The sequence below is a fragment of the Anguilla anguilla genome, chromosome 2 (assembly GCF_013347855.1).
Source record: "Anguilla anguilla isolate fAngAng1 chromosome 2, fAngAng1.pri, whole genome shotgun sequence".
Taxonomy (NCBI): domain Eukaryota; kingdom Metazoa; phylum Chordata; class Actinopteri; order Anguilliformes; family Anguillidae; genus Anguilla; species Anguilla anguilla.
The window spans coordinates 29,487,097-29,501,731 of NC_049202.1; the positions used below are offsets into that span (position 1 = coordinate 29,487,097).

A 14,635-nucleotide genomic window follows, 5' to 3' on the forward strand; every position below is an offset into this window, starting at 1 on the left:
TCTTCGAGATTGCCACTAAGTAACAAACTATGACACTTGATATGATGGAATTTTAGCATGTTATTATCAGTTGATGTATTACAAAATTCATAAAAAAAAGTAATCCCCAGTTAATCCCATCTGAAATCCAGGGCTTTTTTGTAAGAAAACCCACCTGTCTTAAATAAACCCCATTATCTTCTAAATTATATATAGTACAGGCATACTTCTTTCAAAGCTTGAAATAAATTTTGCAACAAAATGACCAAATCTCCTGATTATATGGGCATCTCACCCTGTAAACACATAGGACATATTTATTCTGAAAAACAACTAAGAAAAAATTGTTTATTTTCTTTATTCTGGAGTGATTATGTATACTTCTGACACTGGACAAAACCAGATTTCTTTTTTCAATCGTACCCAGTGGATTGAACAAACCAGTAAAAATTGACATGTGTTTCCCCAAAGGTGGGCCCAAATCTCCCAAAACCTCTCCAAATTGGATTCAATATCATCTGAATATTATTTCCCAGCCATATTCCACTTCCAGAAGCTAATTCCCATTTGGGTGGTACCCTCTGGAACCCCATAAAACAAATATCCTTTATTTACCCATTCTCTTTTTGACTAAGCCCTGTATTTCAGTAAAATGCTGTCCTTTTGTAGAGATTCTATGTTCAAAATTTGTTCATAATGGTTAGTTATCCCACAAACAAAATTCACTTGGAAACAATAAAGCCACGTGGTTTTACCTTTCTGTGTGCAAGACCTGTAATCAGCTGTAAATCAGGCTTGTCAGCAGTAAACCTCCAGATAACACACAGTTTTTTTCTCACTCTCCAGAGGAGAAAAATTACAAAAACATTTTAGATGCCTGCATCAAATTGGGGGTTAAAGAAATTAATAGAATTACCACCATAATAATGTGATCTAATAATGTAATTGGCAGTTAGTACATTGACCGGCAGTTATTATATTAACAGGCCAAAGTTATTACATTAACTGTTTTATTACATTAACTGACATTACAAAGCCACTTAACATTAGCTAGCATCACATTAATAGTACCACTCACCTGATGAACATCTGCTGAATGTGCCACACAATAACTCTGTCCCTAAACCACATTTCAATCTTGTGCTGATCCCTGTTAATTCCTCTGGTCCTTGCTTGTTCCAAGTCAACTTTTTGAGTGCAGCTGAAATTATAAAGAAATAGCAGGTCAATATTTTTAATAGGCACTTGATAAATCCCACCTTAAGTCCCAAATTATTGATTAATAGATTAAAGTTTTTCTGAAGATTTACATTCCAGGTTTCCACCATATTCATGATGATGTGTGTGGAAAAAAAATACACAAAGTGGTCATTTTATGAGGTACACCCATTGAGCATATAAAGGAACTTAAAGGAGTAACATGGTGGTTGAACGTGACACTTCCCAGTTGTCTTTAGGCAACAACAAAACAAATGTGCATAATTTTTTTATTATTCAGTCATTTCAATGTACTTTAAAACGTATTTTTCTAAGCCTAAATTTCCCACTATAAAAGTTCACCCGAACCGTCTGGGCGTGGTAATGAGAACTGTCAGTTAGCTATGATTGACAGACCGTGCCCCGTTACCATAGCTACCCCCATGATACGTGCTCTTTTTGGGAGACTTTTCACAAGCTAGCTAGCTTAGTAGTATATCAAGTATCGACAGATAGCTAAGGTAAGGTCGTTGACTTATATCCAATTATAATTTTTGCTATCTAGCTAGCCAAGTTAAGATAAAAGCACAACTATAACGTCCTCATAAAAGCAAACTAGCTAGCTAACGTTATCGATAACATTGCCTTATGAAAGCAAACTACCTAGCTAGCTAACGTTAGCTAGCTAGCTAAATGAATATAACCAGAAATAATCTAATAGTCCTTAAAAGGCACTCGAATTTAAGTGAACCTAACGTTAGTCAAATATTTGCATTGTCTTGCCTGTAAGCCAGCGGCGCAAACTATGGGTCTCAAGTTATCCATGGGTTTACAGGGCGTGGAAAGGGGAGTGGTTACTGTGTTCGTGACGCACTAAGTTGACAACTTTCTCAACCGGTTGAAAATAGGACGATAAATTTAAAACGCATATTTCTCCAAAAATACAGAACGGACATATTTAATACTTTACTCATTGTGTTTCTTCAATGCCTCTTGTGCAAACAGCACATAAAACCAAGAAAGTGTGAAAATCACCATGGTACTCCTTTAAGAGCACGAGGAGTCAGAAGTTGTAGAAACCAATATGACGTCCAGCGCAGCACTGCTCAGGATTTCCCCACTGGCTATAACAGGGAGATTTCAGTGTGCATCTGATTGTGTCGTCGGTTACTACTCCATGTTTTCAGATAAGCTTATCTTTGCTTAATTTGTTCCAGCAGTGGTTAGTTAGAGAACATAGTCGTGCCTTAGTTCAGATAAGCATATTTCTCCTTAATTTGTTTCAGCTCTTAGTAAGAGAACATAGTTGTGCCTTAGTTAAACACAGTTGTATGTAGTAATGTGGTACTGTTTTAAATAGCCCTGTAATGTCTTGTTAATTTCTGTTTCACCTGGTGTGACTCTTCCCTAATGAGCTCAATGAAATTAGGTAATTTCCACCCTGTATTTTTAACTCCAATAAGTTTGTCATGCGTTTAACCCCGATTGCCTTGTGCTCCTTGCCTCACTCCAGACGGTCCATCTACCGCAGGCATAACCCATCTAACCTGGTCTACCCACCCCTGTCCACATCTTAGGAACTCACTGTGGTGGGTGGACTATGGAACTACCAGTCAGCTGTCCAGAAGGCTGAATTCATTACTGCTTTTGCCAAGACGAAATCTTTTGGCTTCCTGTCTCTCCCAGAAACGTGGATCACTCCCGACAACACCGCCACTCCAGTTGCACTGTCTGTGGGATACTCCTTCTCACACATCCCCAGGGCCTCTGGCCGAGGTGGGGGCACTGGTTTGGTCATTTGCCTGCCCTGGAAATTCTGTGTCCACCCGAGTCCTAAACTTAATGCCTCCTCTTTTGAATTTCATGCAGTTACTGTAACTCATCCTACAAAACTCCAAATTATTGTTCTGTGCCATCCTCCAGGTCCCCTCGGCTGCTTCCTGGATGAGTTGGACACTCTCCTGAGCTCCCTCCCCGAGGATGGCACTCCTGCTATTCTACTGGGAGACCTCAACCTCCCCCCAGAGACCTCCCAACTATCCAGGGTTGCCTCACTCTTCCAGTTTTTGCCCTCTCCCAGTCTTCTTCTCCCCCCACACACAAGGCTGGTAACCAACTAGACTTGTATTCACCAGAAGCAGCGCCATCCCCCAACTCACGGTGACGCACCCCCATGTCTCAGACCACTTCTTTCTTTCTCGCTCTCCTACTCATTCCCCCACAACTCCTTTAACAGCTCACCAAGTGTAACTTTCAGGAGAAATCTCTCTACTCTGTCACAATCCTCCCTCATCTCCACTGCTCTCTCTACACTTCCTCCTCCTGCTTCTTTCTTTAACCTGCCTGTTGACCTTGCTACCTCCACCCTCAACTCATGCCTCTCCCAGTCCCTTGACTCACTTTGTACTCTTGTCTCCAAACCAGCACGCTATTCACCCCCCAACCCATGGCTAACTGAGTCACTGCGCTCCAGCATAACAACACTGTGGGCTGCAGAGAGGAAGTGGAAGAAATCCAGATCCTCTTATGACCTGAACGCATATCACACCCTGCTGGCAACTTTCACATCTGCCCTCACATCAGCTAAAACCTAATGTGTCTCTAACCTACGCAAACTATTCTCCACCTTCTCTTCCCTCCTCATTCTTTCTCCACGCCCATCTCCCTCTTCCCTTTCCGCACATGACTTTCTGGCCACCTTCGAAGGAAAGGTGGCTAAAATCCAGAACTCCTTTGCTCATCCAGTGAGCCCCCCTACCCCCCGGGACAAACCCATGCCCACACTGACCTCCTTCAAGAGGCTGGAGGACTCCAATGTACTTCAACTCACCACTACTCATTGCACAACCACCTGCCGGGCTCTGTACTAAATTGCGCACGGCCCTTTTTTTATTTTATTTTGCACTCAGACACTAGTGGCTCCATTTATAAACAAACATAATATTATGTTAATCACGTTGTCATATTGTTTATTACTAATGCAATACAAGTTTGATTTAGCGCCGTTGGCACAGGTTGCTGATGTAGGCTACTTTTTCATTTGCCAGTAGCAGGGTTCATACACTTTTTCACCAATGATTTTCAATGACTTTTCCATGACTTCTCCACAACCTTTAACTGAATTTTCATGACCAAAACAAATGACTATCTCAGCGGGACGATTTAAAATTATTTATTGTAACACTAAGTAAAATTAGGTCTGCATCTGAAACATATGGTGCCTCTCTAAAACAAATAAACACCAGACAGACACACTTAGATACATTCTTTCATATTTTAATTCGAATAGTTTAACATTTTTGTCAATGTCTCAAACAGGGCTCGAAATTGTGACCATTTTGGTCGCATATGCTCCCGAAATGTAATCTGTGCGACCTCAAAATATAATTGGGAGCATTTGTGCGAGTGCAAATAATTGTTCGGGTGCGACCTTTTTTTCTTTTTCCAGTCGAACGTCTTTCTCTGTACATTCGCTAGTTATTACACTCAGTATGTGCCTTGTGAGCTGATGGTGACCCTTCTAACCAATCGTGAGCTTGACATTACCTTTAATTCTGATTTTAAATTGGTTAATATTAGCCTTCAATCACTCCCTTTCGCTGCACTCCACTGTCACGCGACACAGAGAGCTAATGCATTAACTTATGTTACCTGAAGTACAATTTATTAGCGTTATCGAAAGCTGAAAAGTTTTACATTACAGCGATTACAGCATTTTTTTTTAAACGTTAACGTAGTGTTTTGTGTAGCGACCCGGTTGAAACAGCTAATTTCTCCGATGCAGTTTACTGGCGGTTGATTAGCAGTATTAACATGACGAGAAGCGCTTTGTCGTTTGAATGCATAACACGCAATTCCTTGAAGAGTCGACACATTTTAGGCGTGACAGTTTAACTGTTGAATAATATTATTTTCCATAACTTTTACAGGGGCTGGAAATTGCATTTTAAGTTTCAATGACTTTTCCAGGTTTTTCATGACCGTACAAACCCTGCAGTAGGCTACATCTCATAATGACAAATGCCGGTTCAGTCGGTTCGCATAAAATCAAACCAGTTCAAGCTCGTATACCGGACCGGACCGGCAAAACCGGAAACCAACCCAACCCTAGCTATCAGCACGTCTAGGAATCTGTACATATTCACAGTTGTAAGCCAAGTCGCTTACAGATGCAGAATAGCCATTAGGAAAGCATTTGGAAATTATGACGCAACGTCTGCGCCATTGGATTTAATGGGTCGCGATGAGATAATTCCGAGCATGTTGCTTGTCTTAAAGTTGACATATATTAATACAGCCTTATTTACCAACTAAATGTATATGTATAAAGTTGATTTTTTACATTTAGACGTTTATGATGTGCATTTTTACAGGACTTACATTTTAATAGGGCAGAATGTCCAGTTCTCTCTGATAAATACAAAATAAATACACTAGCGGTTAAGGTGGTCGATACACGTCTCCCCCTCGGGTGCTCAAAAATAGGTGCTCTCACTCTACATGTATCAGCCAACATTATCTTTATAATATATTGAATAGAAAGTAGTAGCCTAATATAGACTAGCTACTAGGGGTGTGCAGAGAAGTGGGCATGGTTTATACCGGAAGTCAAGTTAAATCCCACCCCCTTTAACTGGGGGGACATTGAACAATCAGAAACTGAAATATATATATATATATATATATATATATATATATATATATATATATAATTACATTACAGAGAAGTACCGGTCCAAGTGCAGGGAACAACCGCATAGCTCAACTTGGACCCTGAAGGTTAAACTGATTAACACTAAACAACGAGAACGGCAACAACGCAATCTATGGAAAAAATACAAGCAGTAGTTAAGACAGTTAATGCACCCAAGTCACCTACGAAACAGCTGCCTAGTTACAACCCTAAGCTTACAGTCATTTACAGGGGGGTAGGGAGGGATGGGGAGAGGTGCAGCCTGAAGAGGTGAGTCTTCAGTCGTCGTTTGAAATGGGTCAGTGTCTCAGCTGTTCTGACCTCCACAGGGAGGTCATTCCACCATCGTGGGGCCAGAACAGACAGGAGACGTGTTCTGGAAGTGCAGGTGCGAAGAGGGGGAGGTGCTAGGCGTCCTGAGGTAGCAGAACGGAGGGATCTGGCTGGCATGTAGGGTTCGAATATCTTGTGGAGGTATGCTGGGGCTGATCCCTTGACTGCCTGGTATGCTAGGACCAATGTTTTAAATTTGATGCGAGCTATAACAGGCATGGATATATATAGCCTATATAAATGGAAAGATTCTGTTTTGCATTGGAAATAGAAACTATTTACAGTAAAGATAGAAAAATGTCCTTCAGTTGAAGGGAATAATCTTAAATTCCAATGATGCTGCGTTCGCGTTTCTTGATGTGTTAACAGTTCGCTAGGGAAACGTGAATGACCACTTTACAACAGTAATTAGCTACATAACAGTAATACATGAACTTTTTTGCCTGTTTTATTTTTTTCCCTACTGAATTAAGTTTGGATAGACTGCAAACCATCTGATGTCCTCATATTTTCCCTTGGTGGCAACTGTTAGCCTACCATGAAAATCTGGACTGGATTTCGTGTTCAATTGATAGCCAAGACCTATGGCTGATACATACAGCATGTTACATCTTAAATGGATGAATATTGACTGAAATACAAGGTAAAATGTTTCATAAAAAATATTTAGACTGTATTTTTTTAAATGGAGGAAATTAACACATACAGCTAAAACTACAGGTTCTAAGCTTCATTTTGATGTATAGGTTGCGGGGGTTTGAAAGAAATCCAGCTACCACACCAGGCTTTTGTCTCGCTAGCTCCCGCACCTGACGTCTCCTCCTCCTCGATGCAAGAGTTTCCCTGAGTGATAGCCGAGAATGGTCAGCTCTCAGCCCGCTGTGCACTGCCTCGGTGGGGGCGACTACAGAATATAGCGATCACTTTTAAATAATGTGTAGTAAATGAAACTAGTTAGTGAAATAAAATTCCTATGTTGCAAACAGAATGGGCATTTTTATCTTGTGGCCATTCACAATGATATTCGATTTGAAGAAACATAATGGCTGACGCACAGAACTTATTAATTAAACGGTTTGCAGCGCAGTGGCTCAAAGTTTGTTGGTGTGTGTGCCGGAGTTCCAGATACAGCTAGCAGCCATGCGTAACACTCTCTCTCTCTCTCGTTTTTTTTTTCGAATCCGGATAATAACGAGCAGTATTCGGATACATCCCTACTAGCTACCATGCCGCCGAAAAAAAGGCCGCTGCTGCCGACGGGGTCTACAAGCCTGGCTAGTTTCGTTTTTTTCACAAAGAAACAAAAAACAGCTTTAGACAACTGGAATTCACCTGCTACTTTTTTTATTTAATATATTATTTAAAACTTTGTGTAATTTGTGTTATTTTATATTACAGCACGGGTATGCCTAGGCCAAGCCGTCATCCATCTTATTCGTTTTGTTAATAGTTTGTTAAAAGTTCTATTTCTATGTTTAATATAAGAGAGTTTGTCATTGCACTTTGTTTTGTTGTTGTTGTGTTTTTAATTAAAAAATAGTAATGAACCAACCTTCTAAGCATTCGTGTTGTTCAAAGTAAGGGGAAGATCTAAAGATCTAACGTTAAAGCTCAAAGTAAGCGCTCTACAGATATTGAGCGTCATCGGCGAATATCTTGTAAAATGTCCGGTGTTAGCGGTAACACCAGTGTTGTCATGAGTTTATTAATCGGTGGGAAAATTTCCTCACCGTGGCATCCCCACCTCAGACCCCACTGATGTAATGCATTATCAACCCATATCGCTTCTACCTTTTTTTGTCCAAAACCCTTGAGAAAGCAGTGCTTAAACAACTAACCTCTTTTCTCCATTAGAACAACCTGCTAGACCACCCCAGCCTGGCTTCCGAACCGGGCACTCAACAGAGACTGCCCTTCTGGCTGTGACAGAGGCACTAGCCACTGCAAGAGCCTCACGCCTCTCCTCTGTCTTATTCCTCCTTGACCTGTCTGCAGCAATTTGTCAGCTACAAACTACTCCTCTCCACCTTGGCTGAGATGGGCATTTCTTGGACCACCCAGTCTTGGTTCGCTTCCTGTCTTGCAGATGGGTCCTACGAAGTCACCTGGGGGTCTGCACACCTCATCCCCTTGTTACGGGAGTACCACAGGGATCTGTACTGGGTCCTCTGCTATTCTCCATATACACCCAATCTCTTGGTTCAGTTATTAATTCACACGGCTTCTCCTATCACAGTATCGCAACTCTTCTTCTCTCTTCCCCCCTCTGCCTCACAGGTTAATGATAAAATATCTTCCTGCCTGGCTGACATCTCAACCTGGATGGCCAGCCACCACCTGAAGCTCAACCTCAACAAAACTGAGCTGCTGTTCTTTTCATACAAGACCCCCCTACTATGTGAGCTCTCAATCACAGTTGATGGCACCACAGTGACTGCCTCTCACTTTGCAAAGAGCCTGGGGGTGGTCCTAGACCAGCTGGACCTCAAGGAGCACATCATGGCAACATCACGGTCCTGCAGATTCCTCCTGTACAACATCAGGGGGATTCGACCACATCTGACTACGCACTCTGACCAGCTGCTTGTCCAGGTTATAGTGACCTCCCACCTTGATTACTGCAACAGTCTTCTTGCAAGCCTGCCAGCTAGTGCCATACAGCCACTACAGATGATTCAAAATGCTGCTGCCCGACTTGCCTTCAACCTTCCCAAGTTCTTCCATTTCACTCCTCTGCTGAGGTCACTCCACTGGCTACTGATTGCTGCCATGATCAGGTTCAAAGTCCTGACCCTCACCTACACTGCAGCCAACAGGACAGCCTGTCTACTTACAGGACATGATTCGACTCCACCTGCTCGATCACTCCGCTCTGCAACAGCAGGGTGCCTTGCACCCCCTCTCATCCAAGTAAAGGGATCAGGGAGCTTCTCCACCCTAGCTCCCCAGTGGTGGAATGAACTCCCTGTCCCTCACTATCCATCTTCCGCCGTGGTTCAAAGACGCATCTCTACAGACTATACCTGGACTAACTGCCACCACTCTGAATCATTTCACTTAAAATCCCCCCTTTCATGACACTCATGTTACATGTACCCCCATTCCAGCACTTTTTATAATTTGTACTTTCATCCTAATATTGTAGCCTGTTCTTCCCCCTAGTCTGACTTGGCATAAGTTAGGTCAGAATAATGTTCACTGCCTGAACTGAACTGTGTTCTTGGCTATAAATAGTACGAATTGAGTACTTATCTTATCAAACCTGGATTTTGTAGTTGTACCAATGACCATGATATGCACTTTTGTACGTCGCTTTGGATAAAGGCATATGCTAAATAAATCTAATGTAATGGAGAAACTCCTGCCTTTTTATATGAAACTAAGGGATTAACAGTCATATTTTCAACCCAGTTATACCCAAAATACACATACAAGAATAAGAATAAATGCATGATTTTAATTGAGCTGGTTCAATAAATTTATAGGCAAGCTGTTTTATTCATTGTACATCACTAGACTCTGGCTGGTCAACATATGACTCAACATGTGACCCTGATTAGTGTAACGCCTACAACTAATGAACTGCCTACAAGAAACATGACCGTAAAGTAGTTTGAATGACCAAGATTACTGAATTTAATATTGAACACAGAACTGTATAGGCTGAGCTACTGCTAATCAGTGCTAATGAGTGCAGATGCAAGAAATACATACTTGGACACTCTCGTTGCTGAAGTTAATATTACCAAGTCCTGAGTCCCTGATATGAACCCTCTGGAATGAGTGGACAACTACATGAATGTTACGGACATTCCGTTAATGAGCTTATGTAGCCAGTTAGCTCATTATGATGCATTAAATGTTATCCATCCCATTTGTTTTCAAAGACATCTAGTAGCAAATCAATAACCTCAGATACAAATAAACAGCTAGCTGCTATGACTATTGTGCTGTCACTTTTAATTATCATGTACAGATATTAGCTTTATAACATAACTACACAGCTAGTTAGCTCAAATCAAAGGAATTCACGTAATTAGGCAAATTGTTAAAGTAATAATCTCGAAGATTTTCATTAAAATAAATGTCTGTTAAGTCACTATCTATCGCTGAATTAGGTAACACAGTGGTGATTGAGCCTATTATTATATTAATTTATATTATTATTATTATAATAATTCATGATTAAAGAACTGGGTGTCTGTGGCGACATTCCCGGGAAAAAATCACAAGCGGCGCATAGATAGTGACGCGTTTTCCATCACCCATCAGTGGTTGGTCCGCCAGAGAGGGTAGGCGGAGCTAACGCAACAGGCTTGCTCTTCAACTCACTTGTGTGTGAGCGGAGTACTGTTTTTCCGGTGTCTGCTGGTGTTAAAGGTGGGGGGGGGGGGTTATGGAACCCTAAAAAGTTTTTGTGTAACATGAGAGGTCATATTATTTGTTGATGTAGATTTTGTATTGCATTTGATGACAATGTAACGTTACTAAATTACATAGCTATTTGCACAGCTAACGCTAGCTACCGGACCATGTCAATAAAGGCAACATTAGTTTAGACAACGTTGCGCACAGTACCCATCTCTCATATCAGGTAACGTTGCGTTAGCTAGCTAGCTAATGTAATTAACACAATCTAATGTCAGCTAACAATTAGAAAAAAAGGCTAGCTAACGCTACCAACCTTGCAAACCGTCTCTCGAATGCAATGCTACCTTGTTGCAGCATTGCAATGTAGCTAAAGGCCAGTCCAGATCAATAATTCGCAGCGAGACTGGATGCAACTTGCAAAATTCCAAGACGTCTGATTGTAAACATTCTAAAACTGCACTTGGCGATTTGACAAGGTGGGTCTTCTGAGACCCTAGGCAACGGCTTCAGAGGCTCTGCAACTAACCAGTTCACACCGCTGCAATTTTCTCTGCAACATCCCAAAAACCGTTTCGTCTCGTTGCGAATCATTGATCTTAACTGGCCTTAATGTTACCGTTATTTACATTGCCATCAAGTTCATCAATATATAAGCCGGGATATAGCCTAGGTGGAGCAGAGCCGGGTCTGATTTCTGTGTAAAGATGTCAAGCCGGAGAAAACTAAAAAGAATACGGCAGTATGGATTAGTGTTGTTATTATTTTATTACGCTTTCTCATATATTCCTTCAGCCTTGATGCCCTTTTTTGATGAAATCTCCTTTGTTTTTGTTTTATTCTTCTTATTCTGATTGCTAATTTAACACCCAGCTCAGCTTTATTCTTGAACAGTTTAGCTAGCAAAACCAGAAACAAGGCAGTTGTTTCAAAAATATCACAACAATCATTCACGATGATGATGCATGAGATACATAATTGCACGAGCCACAGCGAATCCCGCAAATTCTTCTCTGCAGTGTAAAGATGTTCATACCGAGCAAAAGGTGGATAAAGAACATTTGTGGAAATTGATCATCACTAAAGCCGCGTTTCCACCAAAAGTACCCAGAACTTTTAATCCCAGGAACTACTTTTCAAGGAACTAAAAGGTTCCTTCAGCCCATTATTGTCTGCGTTTCCACCGCGGTCTAAAGTCCCGCGAAGGTTAGGCAAATTAGCCCACTGACGTATGAAAAAGCGACGTTGTCGTCGGTCCATCTGTCCTATGATTTCTTCTGTAACCCCATACTACCACCGAAGTAGCCTACATTATTTTCTAATAACCGGGACAGCCCGGAGGGGTTTATTCCACTTATATACAACGGGTTACCAACAATGACTATATATGGTTACTTTTGTATTTATTGATTTTTATCGATTTAATCACCTGAAATTGAAATATTCTTCCGCAGCCGTTTGGGCATATTTTACCGTTGTCAAGCAAAACTGTCGTTGGTAGTTGAACTTGGACCGTTGTTATGCAACACATAGGATATAACAGGCCAAATAGTCAGATTGTAACTGTTTTATATATCCTCTCAAACACATTCATTATGTTTTTATGCGAACATTCACTTTCATGTCTTGACATCCGAGGCGACAGAATGCATTCACATTCCACAAATAACTGGCAACAACAGCAGAAAACATGCACACGTTGTAAACAATTTGCTGTTGAATTGATTACTTTCTCATCGTCAATTCCATATAAGCTAATCGCAAAATGACAAGAATAGAACGAAAACTCGGACTTAGCAGTGGTACAGCCACCGTTTGCTTTCCTTCGAAGTTACTGCTAGCCGAGCAGCGAAGTGTGCCCTCCAGATGCGAACCATGCACCATAAATTAGTCCATAGTCTTCCTGGTCTTTTTGTGGAATTGAAGAATGGCAGAGTAAAATTACGGCAGTCTGAAAAAGCTAAAGGGACGATTACTAGAATTAACCTGTTATTTTACCCTGACAAAAAGTGCGGAAGGTGATTTCCAGTTTGCTTTTACTGTATCACCAATGTAAATTACGCATAACTACCGCATACCTCACATAACTGTATCAAACGTTTTGAGTCAATTACAACGGGCTAACAAAGAAAATCCGGAAGAAAATATTCAGCAACCGAATTAAACCGTTTGAATGTTTTGGTACGTAATATGCTGTCCCAGCACGAATGCTTAGCATTTTATAAAACGAATACTAAAGCAAGAAAAGAACAGAAGAGCACACGTTATAATTCCAAGACGTTGGCAGGCTATAACCAAAAGTAGGCTACTGCACCGCATAACATACAAGTTTGATTTCAAGTTATTATGAAAATAAATCGGTTTGCGGCTGCAGATTTTTAAAAATGGCGGTTGAAATAAAACACTGCAAGTAGTCGACCAATCAGAAATTTTCAGCGCTTGCGCCCCACCCCAAAGGTTCCGGTACTTTTGGAAAGTACTACCCCCCGAGCAGGGACTTTTTTGGGGGTAAAATAAAGACCCCGGAACTTAATTTAGACCCTAGTTCCTGCGGTCGGAACGCAGGGAGTTCCTCAAAAGGTTCCTAGTTCAGGGGTAAAGTTCCTGCGGTGGAAACGCGGCTTAATTCTACCCCAGGTCTGCTACAGCATTTTAACCCGGCTCGGCAGTGTAAGGACAGCGTAAGTTAGCCTAATGTTAGACAATGAATGAGTATGTACATAACGTTACTTTTATAACAACCATTTTTTATTCAGTGAATAATAAGTGTAGCCTAATAGTTGGCGTGGCCCAGGTGCCAACTGACTGACGTCACACAGGTTGGATCCGGTTGGATCTATGGGAAGTGAGGTCCAAAAACACACCTGCAATTACCGGTTCTTGCCATTGGTACCGCCAAAGAGAACAAAACTGAAATCTTGTAGATTGTAACTTTAAATAAAGAACATAGTTACATTTTCATGTAGCAAACCGAGTTTTCATGCAAGCTCAGGAATTGAGTTCAGTAAAAATGAAATACACCGATTTTGCTTTTGCAGTTTTTAGCTTCTATAGAAGTCCAATTTACGAGTTAACACCAGAACGGTAGCCAGCAAGTTCATGACGTTCCATCATCAATGAAGCAGTATTCAGTCCAGTGGAACGACATGACCTCAGAGCTAAGTATACGTTCTGGCGATGTTGATGTTAAACTTTCATTGCGTGGAAGTACGCAAACTATAGCATACTAACTTACGATAGCTACTAGAAATACAAGGAGTTCAGTTGATCTACAGGTTTAATTACAGCTGTACATTTGCTACCTTGTTCAAATAGCACAAACACGCAAACTAAATACAAAATGTGTTGCGACCTGTCATAAGTTTTGTTTATATTTGTCTGTGGTGTGCATTGCCTCTTTCCAGTTCCTCATCTGATTGGCTGTTTCAGTCTTCAGCTACACCACTTGAAAAAAACGCTGTGTTCCACTTACCAATGGAGACTAGTTCTTCGAAGTTGTGCTTGGTGTGTTGTGAACAGTGACTGCTTCATGTGACTTATTTTTGACCTTATTTTTGTTTCATTCCGATTCCCGTCGAGCCCTTCTGGTTTGTATGTGGATTAGATCTTGAGTATTCCTAGTTTGTTTGCCCTGTGAAACTGTGTGTCTGACAATTTGCTCTCGTATTCTATTCCAATGCTCGCCTACCACCCGCTTTGTGTGCTGATTGGATTTTGTGTTTAACCTCTTAGTACAAAGCCCCTAGTGGTCGGCACGCCGACGTGCTGAGATTACTGAACTCAGACATTCAGTTCTATTGCAACCAAAGTATGAGTTAACCCTCTGGGGTCGAGAGCTCCGCCGGCGGAGCTCGGCAAGATTAAATTAACTTTCGTTTCTATTTGGATGATTAACTTCACGAGTTGTTATCATACAGACGCAACAAAAACATTGACAGAAACCTTAGAATCGCGACTTTCCAATGCGCCCATTGACAAATGATATGAATTGTTTTAAATGTTCCAAATTTGATTAATTAGATCATGTATGCTTCGTTAATCCTTACTCATTACTATGTGAATTTC

General features: G+C 41.2%; 1 protein-coding gene across 3 annotated transcripts in view; it reads right to left on the minus strand.

Moving 5' to 3' along the window:
* Positions 1-14,635, minus strand: part of znf646 (zinc finger protein 646) — a 67,226-nt gene that overhangs the window by 38,442 nt on the left and 14,149 nt on the right. For all 3 annotated transcript variants that reach the window (XM_035405830.1, XM_035405828.1, XM_035405829.1), the window contains exon 2: positions 1,058-1,180. The gene's annotated coding sequence lies outside the window, so the exon portion shown is untranslated. The remainder of the gene's footprint in view (positions 1-1,057; positions 1,181-14,635) is intronic.